Below are 18,538 nucleotides of genomic sequence, written 5' to 3' on the forward strand. Positions count from 1 at the left end.
AGTTATTTTAGAACTCTGTAGATTGTGGATAAATACAAATAATTCTTGTCTGTAAACATGCAAATAAATTCTGCCTGATGGAAGTTCAGTAGACTCCACCTTACCCCGCACCCTCAATCCACCCCACCTCCCATGGAAAAAGTCAATTTTGTGTCTATTGGTTAAGAATTTCAACGTTGCTTTACTCTATATAAATTGGTCTTTGACCTTTCCTTTGAACCGGTGGTGACCTCTAGCTAGTTTCCCCTTTAATTCATGAGTTAAATAAAATTTTGACATGTTTTCATTCTGTTATATGTAAGGGTCATCGTTTTATCTTTTTAAAAGTTATTCTTTAGCATTGGTAATTCAAAAGAGACATTAAATTTAGCTGAGAAATATCAGACTACCTCTAGTGCTAAATATAAATTAAGTAAAAGGCGTCAAAACCTGTGAGAAGAGTCTGAGATGTTACCCTACTTGTAAGCTAACAAATCAGCCTGCCTGTTTCAGGGATGCTCACAGAAGACACAAGACCTCTGGAGTTTTGGGTGAGACAAAAGACTTTGCTACTCACAGCACAGTAAACAGAATGAGCTCCATATTGGTCTTGACGCTTTTTGGCCCTAAGGCTACCAAGGACAAAGTGGAGCAGCCTAGATGGATGCTGCACATACAGAGAGTTTGCATCACAATTGAGGACCCAGAGCTTAGGGAACATGCATCTTTTGTAATGGGCTGCAAGCAAACCTGCCCAAACTTTGTCTCAGAGGCAGACCTTATCTTTATTATACTGGACAGTAAGTGAATCTGCCCTTTGCTCTGGAAGGAGACAACCTCTATCTTCAAAGCTGTTGTTCACTGTACAAGCATCCATAAAATAGAGTGCCTCTGTTGCAAGTTGTACATATACACAAAAAACCCATGGAGAACCTTCTCCCAACAAAAAGAAAGCATTAAGTTGTCTAATTCACTTAAACCTCTTAGAGAATAACTAGTTGGTGCCCAATGGACTTCCAGTTCAAGAGAGGGAACTGAGCCCACATACTGAGTAATCCCCTTTCAACAGATACACAAATTCATATGGAAATGATTTAAGAATATATAAAAGTGTGAACATATATATACCCACTTGCTCAAAAGAAAGCACTTTCACACATATATTTCCTTGCTCTGTTAGCGGAGAAGGCCTAGAATCAACAACACCCTGGTAGTGTCAAGCACATCTAGCTCCCAGATCTTGATTACTAATACAATTCTCCAATAAAAGGAATGAGAGGTCCTTGGAGAAATAGATGGCTCTAAGATTTCAGCAGGAAATGCAAAAGATGACCCTGAAGCATCCTGCAGTACCAGAAAGTAAGAAAGTGCTAAAATTTTTAACTCAAAACACTAAAAACTAAAACCATGATGGTGATCAAAGGGACCCAAGAGCCAACTGAATGAGCTCCTAGTGGACAAAGCTAGAAAATTTGGAGCAAGAAAATAAAGAAAATAGTATTGGATTATAGCCAAAGTCTAAAAATAAATAAATAAATGATTGAGTAAACAAATAAGAGAGAATACACAAATCTATTCCAAGATTCCAAGAATTCCAAATAAGTTATCTAGATTCTCCACCCTTAAAGAGGTGGTGCATGAATCCTCACTCCTTAACTATAGGCTGTGTATAGGGACTTTTTAAAAAATATGGTACAGAAAAGAGAAAAAAGGAGTAACTTTATGGTGGAGAAACATGATAAATGCAACCTCAGCCAGAGCCAGGTGATCAAGGTTAACATCATGGTCATAAATCAGATTATAGTATACACCCTTGGTATCTAATCATGAGAAAAATACTAGACCAAACCTCAATTGAGTGACAGTCTATGAAAGACCTGACTAGTGCCCCTTAAGACTGTCAAGGTCATCAAAACCAAGGGAAGTCTGAGAAGCTGTCACTCCCAAGAGGAGCCTAAGGAGACATGGCAACTAAATGTCATGTAATATCCTGCATGGGATCCCAGAACAGAGAAAGGACATTAGGGGGAAACTAAGTATATCTAAAGAAAGTATGAACTTTGACCTGAGGTCGGGAGTTTGAGACCAGCCTGACCAACATGGAGACACCCCGTCTCTACTAAAAATAACAAAATTAGCCGGGCGTGGTGGCACATCCCTCTAATCCCAGCTACTCGGGAGGCTGAGGCAGGAGAGTTGCTTGAATCCAGGAGGCGGAGGTTGTGGTGAATCGAGATCATGCCATTGCACTCCAGCCTGGGCAACAAGAGTGAAACTCTGTCAAAAAACAGAAGAAGAAGAAGAAGGAGAAGGAGAAGGAGAAGGAGAAGGAGAAGGAGAAGGAGAAGAAGAAGAAGAAGAGAGGAAGAGGAAGAGGAAGAAGGTATGAACTTTTAAAATGATAAATGTATCAATTTTGGTTAATTAATAATGACAAATGTGCCATGCTAATGTAAATGTTAATAATAGGAGAAACTGGATGCGGGGTAAATGGGTACTCTGTACTATCTTAATTTTTCTGTAAAACTAAAATTATTCTAAAATAAAAAAGGGCCAAGCGTGGTGGCTCATGCCTGTAATCCTAACACTTTGGGAGGCTGAGGCAGGCGGATCACCTGAGGTCAGGAGTTCAAGACCAGCCTGGTTAGCATGGTGAAACCCAGTCTCTACTAAAAATACAACAATTAGCCAGGTGTGGTGGCGGGCGCCTGTAATCCCAGCTACTCAGGAGGCTGAGGTGGGAGAATCACTTGAATCTGGGAGGTGGAGGTTGCAGTGAGCTGAAATCGTGCCACTGCACTCCAGCCTGGGCAACACAGCAAGATTCCATCTCAAATAAAATAAAATAAAATAAAATAAAAAATACAAAGGCCGTTTTAGTAAAAAGAAAGCATTTCCAATTCTTCTCCACTTTCTCATTTTCATCATGTACAGATGGAGATTCCAATGCAACCATTTCCATATTGTTATGTTCACATTCTCTTCATTCGGAAAGGCTTTAAATTAAGTAAGAATTCCTTTTGCAGTGGGATCTTTGTTTGATCAGTTCTTCCTCTCCCCTTGAGGATTATGGAATTATAGAAGGTTGCTTTTTAAAGGATGTGCCTTTGTTAAGTTTAAGATTTTAATTCGGGGTATAATTCTCTGGTTGGAAAGCATTCAGATTTCAGGTTTTTTATAGTATTCTTAAACAGAGGCATTACACCATCAATAACCACCAATAACTAAGAGAATGAATCCTCTAGAAGAATCTCATTAATACAGGTGAGCCCAGAGCTCTAACTACTGGAGGTGTGGACTGCAGAGGGTCAGTGAGGACCAAATACCAGTCCTGCTAGAAATTCAGGGAAGTGCAGCAGGCCCAGTGCATGGAAGAGTACTGCCGGGCACTGGCTGCCAGCTCACACTCGCAAAGAGCCAACCACCTAAAGGAGTGTGGCTATTCTGCCTGCAAATGAGGGCAATTGCTCTAATGAAAGGGCATGCTAAGGGGAGCTGCAGATTTACAGAGCACCCTGTAGTTTGTTTACTGAACAGTGATGGCCATGAAGGCAACTGAAGGCTGAGATCCAAGCTGTGTGTAGCAAGCCCCCAACTGCTGCACTCCAGCACAAGTCAAGGCTGCCCTGGGGAAGAGGTACCTTGTTATTGTGTGCAATAGTACCCTCCTCCAGCTAAACCCTGTTCTCATGGGGTTGCACCTGCCCACATTTAATGAATCTAAAATTTACTCTACTTTCTGTTTGGGCTCGAATGATAGTGAGACAGTGAGAAAAAGGGCTCCCCAGAGAACCTCTGACCAGCCTGTGCACTGGGAGGATGGAGTGGGGCCTCTGGAGGTTCACGCCATTTGCAGTGGGTAGGAGCCTGGCCTCTCCTATTCCTGGGTGGTAACCTGGGATTCAGTCTGTGAGATGGGGGCCTGTTCACAGGAACCCCTCTTGCTTTGCTGAGAGAGTCTTTTTCCTTTTCTCCCAATAAATTCTGTAACCTTTCACCCTTCAAAGTGTCTGTGTGCCTAATCTTTCCTGGTCTTGTGACAAGAATCTGGTGTTTTTCCTACAGCAATAGGAACAGGAACAGAAGTTAACATAAATTCTCACATTGAAATATAGAGATCCGTCTCTTGAAGGACAAAGAGTAAACAACAACAACAACAAAAAATTAGCCCATATGAGGAGTTGATAGCTGAAAATGCAGCACATCCATAAAGGAGCTGAACCCAGTAGGGTACAATCATAAAATTATATTTTTTCCTCAATACTCCCCGTTCTGACAATCAGGTTTTTCTCTGTCCCTTGGATGAAATCTTAGGCAGGTTTCACGATTTCCTAATAACTCCTAGATTTAATAAAATCCAAATCAGTCTAATTGCCATATAACTGTAGTCCAGTGTAATAGAAAACACTATAATCCCTTTTTTTTAATTTACAGTGTTTCCCCATCTCCAACTTAAAAACTGGAGTAGAGGGAGAAGGTAATGATCAGCGTCTTCACCATAGCCTAGCTCCCTGTCCAGCCCCATTGGCTAGGTCTGATTTTATGATTTCTCCAGGGTCAAAGAGGGAAGGTGAAATATACATAATCAGGGCTGTCTCTTGAGCAGTTCCAGTGCCTGAGCAAAGGGGACAGTCTATTAGGCTTTGGGCCTTAACTCCTGATTCCTACACATCACTACAGCTTAATTTGAAAAATTCTGCTTTTCACGATAACCTAAGGGACCATCAAGATGCCCTACAGTGGGGCGCTTCAAGTGGCCCCACTCTTTCAGTTGCCCCAGGCCCAGGCCCCACTAGGGACAGCCCTCTCTGTGCTAGGTCTTGCCTGATGAGCTCAGCCCCTGCATGGCTGGTGTACCATGGCTGGCTCCTTCTCTCCTGGGATGTTCATGCTGGTTCTGCCATCGGACACAGATGATGACAAACTTTTCAATGTGGACAAGGTGGGCCCTTTCAGTGGTTTGATTCCTACTCCCTGCTCAGCCTCAGGAGTGAGTCCCTGCAGGCAAACTCTCTGTGAAGAGTCTCTCATCCTTCCTGTTGATCCTCTTGGACAGGATCCTTTTTAAGCCAACCCCAGGCATGCTTCCCTCGAGGGATCTGCATCTGGCCCCAGAATGCGAGCTCCCAGGCCTCCAGCATTGGGAGTGCCCCCCGTCTTTAAACCTTTCAGGTTTGGAACACTCTGAAGGTCCCCCTGAAACCTCCCTCCCTTGGTCTGAGGCAAGGGAAGCATGTCCTTCCCTCCCAAATAGGGAGAAGTAGAGGAGTGGGGACTCTAGCACACTGACCAGGCTCCAGAGCAATCCTCTCCTCACTCTTCCCAATATCAGTACACAGCAGTAGCCCAGCACTTGGCTGAGCTAGTAGAACCTTTTTACCCCTTTAGCAAGTCCTACGTAATGGTGAATAGCTTAACACAGGGATCAGCGAACCACGGCCTGCAGATGATATTCCCCTCCACTCTTTCTTTCTTGTTAATTCTTTTTCCATGAGCAAAGAATGGTTTTTCCATTATTGAATGGTTTTTCCATTTTTAAATGGTTTTAAAAATCAACAGAAGAATAACATTTTGTGACACATGAAAATTATATGAAACTCACATTTCAGTGCCATAAATAAAGTGTTCCTGGGCCAGATGTGGTGGCTCATGTCTGTAATCCCAGTACTTTGGGAGGCTGAGGCAGGCAGATTACTTGAGGTCAGGAGCTCGAGACCAGCCTGGCCAACATGGTGAAACCTCTGCTATCTTTACTAAACATACAAAAATTAGCCAGGTGTGGTGGCACACACCTGTAGTCCCAGCTACTTGGGAGGCTGAGGCAGGAGAACTGCTTAAGCCCAGGAGGCAGAGGCTGTAGTGAGCTGAGATCACACCACTGCACTTCAGCCTGGGCAACAGAGCAAGACCCTGTTTCTAAACAAATAAATAAATTTTTAAAAAGTGTTCTTGGAACACAGCCGTGCTTATTTGTCTCCATATCGTCTATGGCTATTTTCACACTACAAAAGCAGAGTTGAGTAGCTGTGACAGCAATTATGTGACCCACAAAGCCTAAAATATTTATTATTGTGCCTTTCACAGGAAAAGTGTGCTGACCCCTGGTCTAGAAACTTACTCAGAATGTAAAAGTATTTGACACTAGTGAGTTCCTTTCTTGCATGGAGCTTCCGGCAAAACTCCAAGATCTGGTCCGATAACTGGCTATAAATTCAATAATTCAAAAGCAGAGCAGAATGGAACTGCAGAAAGCCAAACTGACAAATCGGAAAACTAGAAACAAAATTTCCCAGGCTCACAGCCAATCTATCATATATGTTTGAAGACTATTCAAAGAGACACTTTCATGTGTTTAAGGGCTTGGAAAGTATACACACATATATCTTTTTGACTTTTTAGAAAAAGAACTTGATGAACTATATGAGCTAACTAAAAAAATTAATTACTCAAAATAACCCTAATCATTTGGAGGAAGAAACATCAGTAAGAAGCCTGTGTCCTCACACCCAGAGAATGGGCTCTGGCAAAAGAATATGTTTGAAAGCCTGATTATGGGAGTTAAGTTGATTCTCACTCTCTCACGACCACCACAGCCCAATGATTGGCCCACTCCTGTTATAATAGGAAAGGCGGGGTTTACTTCGTAGAGCAATGGTTCTCAAACATTACTGGTCTCAGGACCCTCTTATACTCTTTTTTTTTTTTTTTTTTCCTTTTTTGATACGAGGTCTCACTCTGTCACCCAGGCTGGAGTTCAGTGGCATGAGCTCGGCTCACTACAACCTCTGCCTCTCGGGTTCAAGTGATTCTCCTGCCTCAGCCTCCATAGTAGCTGCGATTACAGGTGCCCACCACCACACTCTGCTCATTTTTGTATTTTTAGTAGAGATGGGGTTGGTCTCGAACTCCTGACCTCAGGCAATCTGCCTGCCTCAGCTTCCCAAAGTTCTCGGATTATAGGCATGAGCCACCGCACCCGGCATATACTCCTAAAAATTGTTGAGGACTCCCAAGGAGCTTTGGTTTATATGGATTCTACTTATTGATATTTACCAATTAGAAATTAAAAACTGAGAAATTTAAAAAGTTTTCAGTCATTCATTTTAAAGTGACAATAATAATCCATTACAAGTTAACACAAATAACATTTCTTGGTGAAAAATGTTTTGTTTTCTAAAACAAAAAAAGTCAATAATGAATGATATTGTTTTACATTTTTTAGAGCATGTTAATGTCTAGCTCAATAAAACAGCTGGGTTCTCATAGCTGCTTCTGTGTTTGAACAGTTGTCACATGTTGTTATGGTTGAAGTAAACGAAGAAAATATGACCTCACACAGATATGGAAAAGGAAACAGTATTTTAATAGTCTTTTGAGATAATTGTGCATATTCTTCTTACAAACACACCAAAACTCAAAGTTTCTAAAGGTTAGTCATGATGTAAAATTTAAAGCCATATCAATAAGCTTTTGGTGTGCTGTTATTTAAGTTATTGATCTGCCTTGCACTTCAAATAGATTTATATTATCCTTGCACCATTTTGTAGCATGATGCATTGATCATTTGAAAAATATTGGCTCACCAAATTATACAAATCTTCTAAATATTGATGGCTTATTCCACAATATTTTTAAAAATCATATTTTTGAAAATATCATCCCCAATTTCATCACAATAACATTAAATTATTGGGAAACTGTCAAGATTATGGTAGCAGATACAAGTTTTCAAGATTCTAATTTTCACTTGAAAGTTTGAATCATATCATAGGCAACCAACACCATTTTGTCTGAAGTGACAGGGTCATTTTATTCATTTTCAAGAAAATGTCTACCAAATACCCAAGTCTGAGTAACCAGATTGCCATTTCTTTCAAGCAAAAATTGTGTTTCCACAAAAGAGTGGCTAGTTCAGCTCACAGCTCCAAGAATCACACATGTATGTTTTTCCTTTAGATATTATAATAACACAGAGTATTATAAAGACATGCACTCAAGGGTAAAGATTTCATAAAAGATTTTCATAATAACTTTTACTGCATCTTCAAGGACATTTCGAAGTTTGCTTGCTGTTTTTTTCCACCCTGACCGAATCACAGTGAAAATTACACAATTTCTGCCTTGATTCATGCTAAGGTGTCAGCAATTTTACTCACCATTTTTTTTTGCACTGTCAGTGCAAATGTTGACATAGTAAAAAAAAAAATCAAATAACATCTTGGTATTATTACGAAAATAGTTTTGACCTCTTAGACTCTTGAAAGAGTCTCAGAGACTCTCAAGAGCCTGTAGCCCATACTTTGAGAACTGCTCATTTCAGAGATGTTGAATAAGGAAGACAAGAGAGGATTCTAAGACAACCATCACAGCTAAAAATGGAGATAAAGCACATGTGAAAACAGATAGACAAAGTCTGCATACCAGACAGTGAGATAATAGTTGGCTCACCCCCTCTTCTTTGGTCCGGGATGTTGGTAGCCAGGCCAACACCCACCCAGAAGATGATTGGGGTATACCTCTCTGGGGAAACGACTATCAGATATGACACTGAGGAGCTCTCCAACAAACGACCAGGTCTCTGCCCAGCCGGCCACTGGAAGCAAGATAAGTTGAAAAATCCCACCCAAGCACAAGTAAGCCTTTTAGTGCCTTATTTCTGAACTTGAATGGCATCAAAAGATAACTAGGCACAGGAAGAAAATCGTTAAGATGAAGCTAGAAATGAAAACAAGCAAATCACAAAGAACTGTGTGAGAAGAACAATGCAAGGAAGAAAAGAAAAAATAATTAATAACCTCAGAGAATTAACAGAATACATTGCACAAGAACTGGAAACATAATATTATATACATTCTTTTTAGCTTGTTTTTGTTACCCAGTATTACATTCCTAAAGTTCAAACATCACAAGCATTATGTCGATGCATATAGCTGTACATGTATTCACTCATTTACACCTCTGTATAACATTCTGTTCTGTGAATATACCCAATATTATTTATAGTTCTCCTGCAAATAGACATTTGAGTTATTTCCAGTTCTTTGTTTTTACAAATGTTCATCCTTATGAGCATTGTCCTCTTGTGCTTATGTGCTCTCATTTATGTTGGAGCCACAGATATACTGAGGACTGGAATGGAGTTTCGCTCTTGTTGCCTAGGCTGGAGTACAGTGACACGATCTCTGCTCACTGCAACTTCTGCCTCACGGGTTCAAATGATTCTCCTTTCTCCTGCCTCAGCCTCCCGTGTAGCTGGGATTACAAGTGCCTGCCACCACCCCCAACTAAGTTTTTGTATTTTTAGTGGAGACGAGATTTCACCATGTTAGCCAGACTGGTCTCGAACTCCTGACCTCAGGTGATCCACCCACCTCGGCCTCCCAAAGTGCTGGGATTACAGTCGTGAGGCACCGCGCCCGGCCCACAGCGTCATATTTTACAAGATAACAACTACCAAATTGTTTCACAAAATTTACGCGTTTATTCTCACATTGGCAGGATTCTATCAACAATTAGTATTGTTAGACTTTAAAATGTTTGCCAATCTAGTGGATATAAAACAGTATCTCATGGTTTTAACTTGTCTTTTCTGGAATTACCAGTAGTTATATGCTTATTAACTGTCTCAGCATGAAAGTGGGTATTGTTAAACAAAACACAGGCTTACCCAAAGTACCTATATTCCTCTCTCATGTGACAAACTGTCTAAGGCCAGAACCACTGTACAATCTGTGGAGTCAGGGCCCCTCAATCTGGATGCCTGGTCCCCACCATAAGGTAAATTTTCTTGAAGGGTGCCCATGATAAAGACCCTGAAATCTCTTTTTACGGAGATGATGTATTCCAGCACCACCTTCCCCCATGCGCTCAACTCATGTTTTCAAAAGCAGAAGTGGGTAGGTGGCAGGCTGTGGTCCACAGCAAAGGAAAGGAGGTCCTGTTAGTTGCAAATGGCCAACAGACTCAAGTGTCCCATTAAACACTGACCAGTGCAGTATGGCATATTGTACTATGATGCACGTTCAGGTTTAGGATAGAGGAAGAGAGTATTCTAAACCAGCGCAGTCAGAAAACTGGGCAGGTCTCTATAGGAGCTTAGAAGTCCTGAGCAAAAAGCCCTGTGACTCCAGCAGTTCCTAGTAAGGTCTTCCCAAGCGCACCTCGGTTTTTACCTTTCTTTTATCTCTCAAGAGAGGCCCTCAAGGTAAAAGAAAGATGCCTTGGAATTTGTAACATGGAGAAACATCACGGGTTTTGGACTCGAACAGAGTTGCATTCAAATTCCAGCTCTACCTCTTATCCTGGGCAAAGGGCTTTACCTCTCTGAGTCTCAGATTCCTCACCTGTGAAATGAGATCTATTGCAGAGAGCAATCGTAGCCACCTCTAGGGTCATTGTGAAGATTAAATGAGATCTTGAGTAATGCCTGTGAGGAAGGCAATATGGAAGAGTGGTGAAGACCTTACCCGGGTTCTAACCCCAGCTCTGATATTTCCTAGCCATGTGACCTTGGGCAAGTTACTTGGCCTTTTTGTGACTCAGTTTCCTTGTTTGTAACACCAGAGTAATAATAGTTCCCCACCTCACAAAGTTACGCTGAGAAGTGAATGAGGTAGGTTGGGCACAGTGGCTCACACCTGTAATCCCAGCACTTTGGGAGGCCGAGGAGGGCAAATCACCTGAGGTCAGGAGTTCGAGATTAGCCTGGCCTACATGATGAAACCCCATCTCTATCAAAAATACACATATTAGCTGGGCATGGTGGCACACACTTGTAATCCCAGCTACCTGGGAGGCTGAGTGAGGCAGGAGAATCGCTTGAACCCAGGAGGCAGAGGTTGCAGTGAGCTGAGATTGCACCACTACACTCCAGCCTGGGCAACAGAGTGAGACTGTCAAAAAAATAAAAAAAGAAGTAAATGAGGTAATTTGTGTACAACTCTTAGCTGAATGTCTGGTGGATAGTAAGTGCTTGGTTAATATTAGCTATTATTTGTGTTTTTTTAAAAGTTAAAGCCCAAATGACAGCCTAGAAAAATATTTGAAATAAGTATAAAATACAAAAAGTTACTATTTACAACACAGGAAAAACTCCTACAAATCTAATATGAAAAGAAAATCTAAGAGAAAAAAAACAAGGACAAAAGACAGGAAAATGTATTTTACAAAAGAAATATATAGATGGCCAATAATGATGAAAAATGCCCATCTAACTAGTAATGATTTTTTTAAGTTCCAGGATACATGTGCAGAATGTGCAGGTTTGTTACATAGGTATACATGTGCCATGGTGCTTTGCTGCACCTATTAACCTGACCTCTAAGTTCCCTCCCCTTGCCCCCCAACCTCAACAGGTCCTGGTGTGTTGTTCTGCTCCCTGTGTCCATGTGTTCTTATTGTTCAGCTCGCACTTATGAGTGAGAACATGCAGTATTTGGTTTTCTGTTCCTGTATTAGTTTGCAGAGGATGATAGCTTCCAGCTTTGTCCATGTCCCTGCAAAAGACATGATCTCATTTCTTTTTATGGCTGCATAGTATTCCATGGTGTATATATACCACATTTTCTTTATCCAGTCTATTACTGATGGGCATTTTGGTTGGTTCCACGACGTCACTATTGTAAATAGTGCTGCAATAAACATATGTGTGCATGTGTCTTTATAGTAGAATGATTTATATTCCTTTGGGTATATTCCCAGTAATGGGATTGCTGGGTCAAACGGTATTTATGGTTCTAGATCCCTGAGGAATCACCATACTGTCTTCCACAATGGTTGAACTAATTTACATTCCCACCAACAGTGTAGAAGTGTTTCTATTTCTCCACAGCCTTCCCAGCATCTGTTGTTTCTCGGCTTTTTAATAATCACCATTCTGACTAGAGTGAGATGATATTTCATTGTGGTTTTGATTTGCAATTCTCTGATGATCAGTGATGTTGAGCTTTTTTTCATGTTTCTTGGCTGCATAAATGCCTTCTTTTGAGAAATGTCTGTTCATATCTTTTGCCCACTTTTTGATGGGGTTGCTTTTTTCTTGTAAATTTCTTCAAGTTCCTCGTAGACTCTGAATATTCCACCTTTGTCAGATGGGTAGATTGCAAAAATGTTCTTCCATTGCCTGTTCACTCTGATGATAGTTTCTTTTGCTGTGCAGAAGCTCTTTAGTTTAATTAGATCCCATTTGTCAATTCTGACTTTTGTTGCAATTGCTTTTGGTATGTTTGTCATGAAGTCTTTGCTAATGCCTATGTCCTGAATGGTATTGCCTAGGTTTTCTCCTAGCATTTTTATGGTTTGGGGTTTTACATTTAGGTCTTTAATTCATCTTGAGTTAATTTTTGTATAAGGTGTAAGGAAGGGGTCCAGTTTCAGTTTTCTGCATATGGCTAGCCAGTTTTCCCAGCACCATTTATTGAATAGGAGATCCTTTTCCCATTGCTTGTTTTTGTCAGGTTTGTCAAAGATCAGATGGTTGTAGATGTATAGTGTTATTTTTGAGGTGTCTGTTCTGTTCCACTGGTTTATATGTCTGTTTTGGTACCAGTACCATGCTGTTTTCATTACTGTAATCTTGTAGTATAGTTTGAAGCCAGGTAGCATGATGCCTCCACCTTTGTTCTTTTTGCTTAGGATTGTCTCAGCTATATGGGGTCTTCTTTGATGCCATAAAGTGTTTTTTTTTTTCTAATTCTGTGAAACACATCAATGGTAGTTTGACGAGAATAGCATGGAATCTATAAATTACTTTGGGCAGTATGGTTATTTTCATGATATCGATTCTTTCTATCCGTGAGGATGGAATGTTTTTCCATTTCTTTGTGTCCTCTCTTATTTCATTGAGCAGTGGTTTGTAGTTCTCCTTGAAGAGGTCCTTCACATTCCTTGTTAGCTGTATTCCTAGGTATTTTGTTCTCTTTGTAGCAATTGTGAATGGGAATTCATTCATTATTTGGCTCTCTGCTTGTCTATTGTTGGTGTAAAGGAATGCTTGTGATTTTTGCACATTGATTTTGTATCCTGAGACTTTGCTAAAGTTGTTTATCAACTTAAGGGGTTTCTGGGCTGAGATGATGGGATTTTCTAAACATAGAATCAAGTCGTCTGCAAACAGAGGCAATTTTACTTCCTCTCTTCCTATTTGAATGCCCATTATTTCTGTCTCTTGCCTGATTGCCCCGGCCAGAACTTCCAATACTATGTTGAACAGGAGTGGTGAGAGAGGGCATCCTTGTCTTGCACTCATTTTCAAAGGGAATGCTTCAAGCTTTTGCCCATTCAATATGATATTTGCTGTGGATTTGTCATAAATAGCTCTTATTATTTTGAGATATGTTCTATCAATAGCTGGTTTATTGAGAGTTTTTAACATGAAGCGATGTTGAATTTTATCAAAGGCCTTTTCTGCATTTATTGAGAAAATCATGTGTTTTTTTTTTCTTTGGTTCTGTTTATGTGATGGATTACATTTATTGATTTGCGTATATTGAGCCAGCCTTGCACCCCAGGAATGAAGCTGACTTGATCTTGGTAGATAAGTTTTTTGATGTGCTGCTGGATTCGGTTGGCCAGTATTTTATTGAGTATTTTCGCATCAGTGTTCATCGGGGATATTGGCCTGAAGTTTTCTATTTTTGTTGCGTCATTGCCAGGTTTTGGTATTAGGTCGATGCTGGCTTCGGAAAATGAATTAGGGAGGCGTCCCTCCTTTTCAATTGTTTGGCATAGTTTCAGAAGGAATGGGACCAGCTCCTCTTTGTACCTCTGGTAGAATTTGGCTGTGAATCTGTCTAGTCCTGGGCTTGTTTTTTATTGGTAGACTATTACTTACTGCCTCAATTTCAGAACTTGTTATTGGTGTATTCAGGGATTCAACTTCTTCCTGGTTTAGTCTTGGAAGGGTGTATGTGTCCAGGAATTTATCCATTTCTTCTAGATTTTCTAGTTTATTTGCGTAGAGGTGTTTATATTATTCTCTGATGGTAGTTTGCATTTCTGTGGAGTCAGTGGTGTTATCCCCTTTATCATTTTTTATTGTGTCTATTTGATTCTTCTCCCTTTTGTTCTTCGTTAGTCTAGCTAGCAATATATTTATTTTGCTAATTTTTTCAAAAAACCAGCTTCTGGATTCATTGATTTTTTGCAGGGTTTTTGTATCCCTATCTCCTTCAATTCTGCTCTGATCTTAGTTATCTCTTGTCTTCTGCCAGATTTTGGATTAATTTGCTCTTGCCTCTGTAGCTCTTCTAATTGTGATGTTAGGGTGTTGACTTGAGATCTTTCTGGCTTTCTCATGTGGGTATTTAGTACTATAAAATTCCCTCTTAACACTGCTTTAGCTGTGTCCCAGAGATTCTGGTACGTTGTCTCTTTGTTCTCATTGGCTTCAAAAAACTTCTTGATTTTTGCCTTAATTTCATTATTAACCCAGGAGTCATTCAGGATCAGGTTGTTCAATTGCCATGTAATTGTGTGGTTTTGAGTGAGTTTCTTAATCTTGAGTTCTAATTTGATTGCACTGTCGTCTGAGAGACTGTTTGGCATTATTTCACTAGTAATTTTTTAAATGCAACTTAAAACAATGAGGATATGTTATTTGTTGCTCTTCAGACTTGGAAATTTTTTCATATTGGTGAGAGCCCACAGGCACTTTCATATACTATAGTGAGAATATGAATTAATAAAAATCTCTTTGGAGAGCACTGTGTTAGTACCTTTCAAAATTTTAAAGGCATGCTACAAGACAGATCAACTATATATCTCAAGAGTCATATACTTCCCATATTTGCTTGTCCCTGAAAGAACAATTGTATTGATCCTTCTAAGAAAAGTCCATTCATTCTTCAAGATTTCACTTGTGATCTACACCTCAAATGCAATACTCTGACTCCTCTTTAAAATGCACCATGGGATTATTCATCTTCTTTAAATTTATGTTCTGGAGTGGAACTTAATCTATTTTTCATTTGAAAATCTGAATCAAGAGTTGGAGGATTACTTACCCATCCCATCTTCCCTCAACACATTCCTTTACCCTTTATCTCTCTTCCATGTGGCTGTTCCCGATTTATACCCTTTATAATAAACTGGTAAATCAATAGTATTTTTGCTGAGTTCAAAAAATTATTAAGAAAAATAAAAATAAATGGTTGGTACACCTTTTTTGTAAAAAGCTAGATACTAAAGCTGGGCATGGTGGCTCACGCTGTTATCCCAGCACTTTGGGATGCCAAGGCAGGTGGAACACTTGAGGTCAGGAGTTCCAGGCTGGCCTGGCCAACATGATGAAACCCCATCTCTAATAAAAATACAAAAATTAGGCAGGTGTGGTGGCACATGCCTGTAATTCCAGCTACTTGGGAGGCTGAGGCACAAGAATCACTTGAACCTGGGAGGTGAAGTTTGCAGTGAGCCAAGACTGTGCCACTGCACTCCAGTCTGAGCAACAGACTGTGACTCCATAAAGAAAAAAAAAGAAAAAAAAAGCCAGAGAGTAAATATTTCAGGGGCTAAGAGCCATAGGTCTCTGTTAACACTACTCAGCTCCATTTTTGTGGCATAAAAGCCACCATAGACAATACATAAATGAGTGAGTATGACTGTGTTCCAATAAAACATTATTTATGGACACTAAAATTGAGTGTCCTATAATTTTCACGAGTCACACAATATTATTCTTCTTTTAATTTTCAACTATTAAAAAATGTAAAAGACATTCTTAGCCCACAGGCCATACAAAAAGAGGTGGCAGGCTAGGTTTAGCCAATGGGCCATAGTTTGTCCACCTCTAATCTAATGGATGGAATTCCTGCTCTTATCAGATTAGACAAATGGCATATAGAATGATCCTTATTCTCAACTCTAGACAGGAACAGAAAAATCCTCAACTAAATTTCTAACCATTTTCTCAGCACTTCATATGTAATATGCATATATTACAATAAATACAACAAATGTCCTTTTACGGTTTGGGGAAACAGCTGGCATCCCTTAGAGGTTAATCCAATTCTAACATATCTGTAAGTATATTTGTATATTTTGGGGTTGTTTTAGATTATCAAAATAGTACAATCTTGTGAACATTTCAAATAGTACAGAAATGAATAAAATTAATATGGAAATGAAAAAGGGTGAATTAATGTCTTCCGTTAAAACTGTGATTTTATACTTCAAGAGGGTAATTTTCATCAGATCAGAAGAGGTAGATGCCAAAATATTAGAATTACCTCCTTCCATCTGCATGTGCATAGAAGATTCCCTGGAAGGATGCACACAAAGCCATTAGCCTGACACCAAATGTTTCAAGATATGGGAGGAACAGTGGGGGTAAGGCTTTCCACCTTATACTTTAATCACTTCTATATTGTCTGAACTTCTTACAACATGTATCACCACAATAATTTTTTTAATTTAATGAACATTCATTTTAGTGATTCGCCCCAACTTGTTGAGTACATGGTAGGAATGTAAATTCATCCCACCATTTCAGAGGGCAACTAAAAGAGTATGTACCAAGCGCCTTAAAAACTACAAGCCCTTTGGCTGAGCAATCAGGACTTTTCCTCCTAAGGAAATAATTGTTGCTGTGAAAACAAAATAGCCATGAAGATGTTCATCACAGTATAGTTTATAATAACAAGAAGTTGGAGGAAAAATCTAAATATCCAAGAAGAGATGATTGGTAAAATGAATTATGATATATATCTAGAATAAAATAAAAGGCATTCAGTAGAAATAAGTGAAAAAATAGGACATAAGCCCATTGATGGCTTTAATGTGCTGATTTTTACAAAGCAAACTCATAACTTTTATTATGCTGAAAAGGTTTCTCTTGTCCTGTGATGACCTAGGTGTTGTGGAATAAATTGTCAAATTTTTAATAAGAGCATGTTTAATAATGAACCATAAGCATTTCAATAGTAACAACTATACAGTGTTGATGATTTTATGGTATAGCTTTGGTGTCCAATTAACATACTATTCCACTAATGAGAAAGCGCCTTCTGCTTTGGTGTGGCTTCAACACACTGAAGGCTCCAGAAGACCAAGAAAGCTTTGTAGGAGCTTGGCCCATCAGCACTTCTGCTGGCAGCAGCACCATCACCTGGGCTCTGCAGTTGGGTGATGTGCTCTCAGTGCAGATGTCAGCTCTGAGGGTGTCAGGTATCAGGCATCTGCAGCCTGGATGCAGCAGAATCCAGGCATCACCTGCTGCAGGAGATAATCGTTAAGGAGGGGCAATAGAGGAAACCCACAGTGACTGATAGAATTAAGCCCATGAGTCCATGTGAGTTATCCACAGAATCTCCAAAATACACAGGAGACCCAGAAAGGGCACCAGAGTTGTCATCACAGAAGATACGGGCAGAGCACTGGAAACACCATGTGTAACTGTTCTTTGATGCTAGAGTTTCCGCAGACTTGCACGGCTGGGGACACACTGGATCTATATCTACATCATGGTCACTAGATACCGAGGGTATCTTCAATCTCCAACTTGTTCAGACAAGTTCTTTCCTAAAATGAGCTTCTTAGGATAACAGCTGCTTGGAGTTCCAGTTGTCACCCATCCTTCTAACATTTCCTGCCCATGTCCAGATGAGCTAACTAGCATTAAGTGTAGCTGAGGTCACTGAAAAGATTTTTAAATAAGCTATTTTAAAAGTTACTGACATCATCAGCTCATAGCTGTTATTCCTGGGTCAGCACAACCTCCTCTCTGCAGCAGTGGCAGTCCTTGCTGGTTACTGCCTGGCTGTGCTGCGTGGACATGGAGCTAGATGTGGCAACCCCAGCGCGGTGAGATCTCACGCCCTGTCGCTTCCCAACCCCCGTAAAAAGTGGACGAAACTGCTTCCCAATGGCATTTAGACCAAATGAAATGTCAGATCACAATTCAGTTCTGAGAATATTTTGACATTCTAAAGTTTAGAAATAATATGAATAATATGTACATATTTTATTCTGATTCAAGTAGATTTCACATTTCTTTAAAAGATACTTCAGTCTCATGCATAGCAGAAAAAGTTAAAATCTGAGTTTATTTACATATTTACCAAATAACTTTCGAAAGGGAGAATGGACTAGATAACATCTAAGTTCCAGCCCAACATCTAGATTCTGAAATTCTATAAAATAAATAGGATTCATTCACATTTTGTTTACTTTTGTATGGTTTAATCTTTTCAAGTGCATAGTTTATAGGCTATTCAGAACAATAGCAAAAGAGAAATAATTCACTTCTTCATGGGAGGGACAAATGTCAATGCATCTAAGGCTTTTGTTAATCTTCCAAATGCTATCAACCTTTTTAAAAATGGTATGATTCTTAACACCTCGATCAAAATGAATCCACAGTAATAGTAACAGCTAATGTATATTGAATGCTTACTATATGTTGGCATTGTGCTAAACCTTTTACTTATTTTTAATCTCATCTAATCCTCCCAATTTAATAAGGCAGCTATCATTATTATTATTCCTGTCTTACACATAAGGCAGCTAGGACAGAGAAATTAAATAACTTGCCCAAAGCAACTCAGCTTATTTGAGTAACAGT

Source organism: Hylobates moloch, unplaced genomic scaffold, assembly GCF_009828535.3.
Source record: "Hylobates moloch isolate HMO894 unplaced genomic scaffold, HMol_V3 SCAFFOLD_15, whole genome shotgun sequence".
Classification (NCBI taxonomy): Eukaryota; Metazoa; Chordata; class Mammalia; order Primates; family Hylobatidae; genus Hylobates; species Hylobates moloch.